This window comes from Gavialis gangeticus, unplaced genomic scaffold, assembly GCF_001723915.1.
Source record: "Gavialis gangeticus isolate Ggan-Ray unplaced genomic scaffold, GavGan_comp1, whole genome shotgun sequence".
In the NCBI taxonomy this organism is placed as follows: domain Eukaryota; kingdom Metazoa; phylum Chordata; order Crocodylia; family Gavialidae; genus Gavialis; species Gavialis gangeticus.
Window position 1 is genome coordinate 87,768,339 of NW_017729034.1, and position 6,976 is coordinate 87,775,314.

Sequence of the window (6,976 nt, forward strand, 5' to 3'; positions counted from 1 at the left end):
CTCCCCCCCCCCCCCCCCCCCCCGTATTACTAAATAAACTCTAAGGTGTATGTACCCACTCTATTTTACAGATGAATCTCCCCGACTACAATATTTTAGACAATACTTTCTCAGAACCCTGATCTCTAAAAAATGATAAATTGCACGAAATCATGTCTGAAGCACAGGTCTGAAACAAATCTGTGCAAGCATTACAATACATATAGCATGCAGATTAGAGTGAGCACTGAACACATACAGAACCAAGAAGTACACTGAAGTAAAAAGGATGCTTTGGCATCAGAAGATCACATTCAGTACTGGCTAATGTGACAGTGAAAATACTATACTGTATTATGTATGAAAATACTGTACTTCACACTATGATAGAGCTTTCTGTTGATGGATTTCAAGGCCCTTATTAGGTAAGGAAGAATTATCTCTATGTTATAGGGAAAGGAATGCATTTTTTGTACAGAGAAGGACTAAACCTATATGGTACCAAATGTCTCATTGAAGCAGTCATTTTCCTCAGCTCTCATTCAGTTCAGGGGTAGTGAGCTCAGAAGCTTGGCTAAACCATCCGAACCACGTTTTAGGGTATTTTTACATTTCACAAATGAAGAGCTGTGCAATTTACAGGAGATCTGTGGATCTGAATCAGCTCATGTAGATCTGAATTAGCCATTCTGAATACCAGAGGATGCCTGACTCTTGACTCCCAAAACAAGCGCTCTACTCCCTGCTTATCTGTGGCCTGAGATCTCGTGGTGGCCACAGGAAATGCTACAAGGACACATTGAAGACATACCCCATGGAAACAGATGCTGATATCAAGAGTTGGAAGAAGATGGCTGCCAACTGATTCCAATGGCGCCCAACGTCAACCAAAAGAGAGCCCATTTTGAGGTAAAGTGTCTTGCCCTTGAAGCAGAGAAGAGAGCATAGAGGAAGGAAAAGGAGAGGAATCCCAGCCTACTGCCTACTCTCCCCTGTGGAAAAACCTGCAACTTCTGTGGGCAGATCTGTAGCTCAAGGATTGGAATGTTAAGTCATCTCAAGACCCATCGATGAACCATGGTAGAGATTATTCTTGAACTGAGGGACTGGTGCTGTCAAGTGCCATTACTATAATATTCTTGTCATGCTAATCTACCCTGCTTCTCATTTGGGAGAATTAGTCCATAGGAGCACCATGTTAATGAGGCTACATTGCTTCCAGTACTCAAGCTAACTTGGCATTCTCTGCATTGCATCATGTAGATATACCTTACTTATGTGACTCATGTAAAATTACATGAGAATCCAGTGGCTGAGCTAGTGATAGAATCCACCTCCCCTGATTACCACTGTGATACTTTAATCACAAAATTAATCTTTGCTCACATATCATATACTACACTACTGCTGAAGTAGATGATGGAAGCTATCTAGCCACACCAGAAAACCAACATCAGTTTTTATTTAGGCACCATACAAAATTACCTGAGACTTACTAGGAAAGTACACATTGGATGCATCTACATGTAATGCTTTAATGCACATTAGCCTAAGTTAATGTGCAGTGAGGGCATGTATCTACACCTGTATGCCCTCAATGCGTATTTAAAATGGTGAATTTAGGTTACTCGCACCTAAATTTGATGCCTGCAAATGCAGGCATCAAATTTAGGCATGAATAGTTAAAGCTCATTAGCTAGTGTGTAGACACATTAAAATGCATTAACGCTGTGTGTCTTGACTGACTTGGGTCTAACTTTAGTCCCAAGTCAGTTCACACACAGCGTTAATGTGCTTTAACTCCAGCACACATAGATGCCTGCCTAAACCCGCTTAATGAGCGTTAAGCTAATGTACATTAAAATTTAGGTGTACTTAAATACACATGTAGACACACCCATTTATCCATTACCACACCTCTGTACTGTGTTACAATGATAACGCCAAGTGGCATAACCTAGGGAATTTGCAAGTTTTTTTTGGCATTCTCTTTTTACTATATTGTCCCAGGGCACTGAGAGAAAAAGGGTGGAAACCCCTTCCCCAGGGATGGAATTTTGGCGGGTAACCCCCATGGTCCAAGAGAAAGACTCAGGGAAACCCATAAGGGGGAAATACTTCCCCCGTGTCAGGCACACCAGACGGGAATCGACCCCAGGCGAGCAAGCCACCCTCACGGTTCACCAGCTGCCTGTTTACATGTCTGGAGCCAGCATGAGGCAATGACATCACTGGAAAATGCCAGCCAGCTCAGATAAAAGCTGGCAGCAGAGAGAACACCGGTAAGCAACAGCTGGGAGGCAGCTGTGTTCTCCCTCCAGCACAACTGGAGCTACCTCCATGGTGGGACCCAGGACAGGGTCGTAAAGAGCGGTCTGCTCCACAACCAGAGAGGCAATCGACACCTGGACCAGGAAGGATGCTGAGAAACTGACTGCCACAGCACACGTGAGATGCACGAGTAGGGAGTCAAAACCATACCTCCCTGATGCTTTAAGTTAATCTTTTCTTTTTCATTTTGGTTGCCCCTAAGGGCCAGAGGATGGCCACACGCTTCACTCCTGGGGCCAAGGAACCAGGGGTGCTTGGAGACTCCAGGCAAGGGCTCAGAAAGCCTAGGAGCCTGCCCAGTGGCCAATAGGTAAGGAACGAGACTGATAGGCATAACCAAGGCCTGTGTTAACAGGTCTGAAAACAAAGGACCCATAACCTGTAGGCAGCTTGTAAATCTGACACTGCAGTCAGGCCTTCTCATTCAAGGCCCAGATTGGGGTCACGCAGCTAGGCTTGGCACCCGAAATGTCGAGGCTAACATCCAGCCCAATCCAGCTGATTGGCATATGGATGTGGTGTAGGGGAGGTGGAGCTCCACAAACATCCTCTGATGACACCTCCCAGTGAGTCCCACCTTGAGGGAGCCTCCCACTCCTGAATAGAACAAGACATGGTGGGCAAGTACTGGGGGTCTCCCTGGGGAGGTGATGTATGAGCAGCAAGAGTGCCTAAGGGAAATCAGAGACAGGATAAGAACAACCAATCCCAAACTACTCAGGAACAGCTATACGAAACCCGATGGGTACATACATGACACCTGGTTTTTGACTATTTCATAGTGTCTCAGTATAAGGGCAGCACATTGTCCCCAGTTATAAATTTCTGAGGCTTTAATTAGTTTAGTTTAGATGCAGAATTATCGTTAAACAGTTTGGGTGCTTTTTATTTAAACTTCCTGCATGAAAGCCTACTGATCATGTATTGCTTGACAAAGCAAAATGACTCCATTAAAATAATGAACTAATAAAAATATGGTAGTATTAAGGATGACTGTTATGGATATTAAAAATGCATGGAAAAAATCCATTGAAAAATGGTTATGTGAGCTGTCACAATTTATCAAAGTTTAATATCTCTGTCATCTACATTTCTTTTTAAAAAGCCAAAAGTAATTGAACCATACCAAACCCAAATGGTTGCCAAATTTCACTTGAAATTAAACAAGCTAGTGTGTCATGTCACTTATTTTAATAATATTAAACAACAGAAACAAAGAAAAGAAGCAGAAGGAAAAGGAGGCTTACACAAGCCCAGCTGCATATAAGTAGCCAAGACTGACAAATGAAAATAAAGTTTAGACATTAAAATGAAACATGTCTGAATAATCTGACTTATTTCTATGATAAGGTGACAGGCTCTGCTGATGGGGGAAAGCAATGAATGTGATATACCTTGATTTTAGCTAGGCTTTTGACATATTCTCTCATGACACTCTCATTAACAAGCTAAAGAAATATAGATTAGATGAAAGTACTGTAAGGTGGATACATAACTGGTTGGATCATCTTACTCAATGAGTAGTCCTCAATGGCTCAATGTCTAGTTGGGAGGAGATATCAAGTGGGTCACCCCAGCAGTCTGTGCTGATTCCAGTATTAATATCTTAATTCATGATTTGGACAATGGGATTTGTGAACAACAAACAGCAAATTTGTGAACAACAAGTTGGGTGGAGTTGCAGCCACTCTAGAGGGTATGGCTTGCATCCAGAATGACCTGCACAGACTGTAAAAATGGTCTGTAATCAGATGAGATTCAACAAGGACAATTGCAAAGTCTTGCACTTGGGACAGAAGAATTGTACACACAGATACAGACTGGGAATGACTAGTTAGCCTGCAGTACTGCAAAAAAGGATGTTAGAGTAGATCATAAACTGAAAACGAGTCAAGAGTATTGTTTTTCTGCAAGAAAAGACAACAGCATACTTGGTTGTATAACGAGAGTGTCACTTGCAAATCAGCACTGGTGAGCCTTCATCTGGAGTACTGTGGCTAGTTTTGGGCCCTGCACTTCAAAAAGGATGTGGACAGTTTGGAAAGAGTCCAGGACAGAGCAAAAAAAATGATTAGGGGCTTGGAAGACAAGATTTATGAGGAAAGAACTAGGATTATTCAGTCTGGAGATGAGAAGACTGAAGAGAGATTTGATAACAGTCTTCAAATACCTGATAGGAGATTACAGAGAGGAAGGAGATGGGCTTTTCTCTGTGGCTGAAGAGGACAGGACTAGGAGCAAGGGTCACAAGCTTCAGCAGGGGAAATTCAGGTTAGAGATTAGAGGGAACTTTCTGACTATGAGGGTAGTCAAGCATTGGAACATGCTACCTAGAGAAGTTGTGGAATCTCCATCCTTGGACATTTTCAGAAGCAGGTTAGACAGACACTCAGCTGGGATGGTTTAAGCAAGGATGATCCAGACTTGAGCAGGGGGTTGGACTAACTGACCTCATGTGGTCTTTTCCAGCCCTACTTTTTTATGATTTCTATTAGGCGTGCAAAAAAAGTTCCCATCACACACTTAGGAGCATTCATATAAGTCTTGCCTTTGCATATTAGCAAACATTTTTACTGGCTTCAATTCAGCAAAGCACTTATGCTCAAACCCAAAATTGCTAAACTGAGGTCTAAAAGACTATAATCCAGCCTTTCAGCAATGTTTACCTCACACAGATTTAAGACAATCACATTTTCACTTCCTGACATTCAGACTTAGTTTCTAAACAAAACTATTGACAAACTTTGGATGTGAATAAGGATCTAGTGAGGAAAATCCTGCAAGGAGCTTGTGGTTTTGTTATCTTCACTGTGAGAGGAATCTCATTCCTGCTATCGCTACCCCCAAAAGATCCTTGGGAAGGTTTCTATCCACATTAGAAGCCATCCACCAAAGTTTGTGGGAAACATCTGTTATACAACTAAAAAGAAAGAAAACTTTCCAGTTTTATGTTTTAAATATGGTTTCTCTCATTATCCAGACCTTTTATTCCATCAGAAGATGCCGTTCCTATTCTTCACAAAATATAAAGTCTACATCATTGTTATAATTAAATATTACTCCCTGCTTTGTGTTTGGAAAATGATGACTGTCACCCAAATTACTTTTCACCTTCATTCTCAACCAATTCATCCCTGCTTTTGAGAAGTATGTTAAAAGAGCTTTTTCCCCACTGTCTTGTTGGCCTGTTCACCACCTGTAGCAAAATGCTATCCCCAACACACTCCCTGAATTTGCTGAAATCCCTGAACATTGCTGTGTTTTTCTACCAGCAGGAGTCCCACTAATTAAAATCTTCCATGAGACCAGGTCCTGTGATTTGGAAAATTCAGTTATTTGTTTAATGAAGGCTTCATCCACTTCTTCCTCCTGGTTTGGTGGCCTAGAGCAGATGCCCACGTGACATCATCTCTGCTGTTACCCCTTCTGACCTTTATGCAGAGACTTTCAACAGACCTAACTCCCTCTTTGTACTGTACTGCAGAACATATGAACAGTAGGGCTGTGTAAAGCTTCAGTCCCCGATTTGATTTGGCAGAGATTTGGCCTGATTCGGTGACCCAATCCGAATTGAATCAGGAGACCCTTTAATCTCTCCGAATTGAATCGGAACCCTCCAAATTGATTTGGACAGAGAGATTCAGAAAGATTCGGTGATTCAGACATAGACACAGCTTTAAAAGGTTTTTCTACATACCTATAAGTACCAGGTGGCTTGTGAATGCTGTGATGCTGGGGCGGATGGAGCATCCCACAGGAGCGCAGGGGGCTCCCCAGCATGCTTGGCAGCAGACCTGTAAGTGGACCAAAAGCACTTCCAGTCCACTTCCAGGGCCACTGGGGAGCATGCAGGGCCCTCCCCCAAGTTCAGTGACTGGTATCTTCTAGGTCTGTGGGGATATCTGATTGCTGAGCCAAAAGGAGCACAGGGGGCGGGGGGAAGGGAGGGCTCCAGCACGCTCCCCGGCAAAACCAGGTCCACTTCTAAGTTCACCACCGAGCATATGGGAGGGTCCCTCTGCACTCCTGTGGGATGCTCCATCTGTCCCAGCATCACAGCATTCACGAGCCATGCCTGGTACCTCGAGGTATGTAGAAAAAACATTTAAAGCTGTGTCTATGGCTGAATCAGCATTGAATCTTCAGATATGGCCAAACTGAATTGGGGACAATGATCCAAATCACATTATAAGTCTGCTATTGTACTAGGGCAATAGGGGGCAACTTTTTTGGCAGGTGTTATAAAAAAGTAGGCTCTGAGTACCATTCCAATCCCCCTTCCTTCCTGATCTGCTGCTCTGCTTTCTACTGTATCTGTCACTGTGCTGCCTGTCCACTCCCCTGTCTGCTGCATGCCACACACAAAGGCTGCCCCGCCACTTGTAGCATGCATGCTGCAGTTGGTTGCTCGTGTACTAGGACTTGCAATTCTTCCTGCTCATTTTCCCTCCTTCTCATGTTAGTATATATAACACAGTGGGAACTCCCCAACCAGACACAGTGCTAGTCTCCTACTTGCCTCTGGGCATGCCGCCCACCTTTCTTTCCTGCCATGCCTTGTTGTTAAATGATTAGGGTCTTAATTAGGCATGAGGCTGCCCTTTGAATGCCCTGTTCTCCTGGGCCTTTGTATGCAGTTCCAACCACCTCTATACCGCATCCCAAG

The 6,976-nt window shown here is 43.5% G+C and overlaps 1 protein-coding gene across 3 annotated transcripts in view; it reads right to left on the minus strand.

Moving 5' to 3' along the window:
* PHACTR2 (phosphatase and actin regulator 2) overlaps positions 1-6,976 on the minus strand; it is a 302,090-nt gene that overhangs the window by 234,848 nt on the left and 60,266 nt on the right. The gene's annotated exons all lie outside the window — the stretch shown is intronic.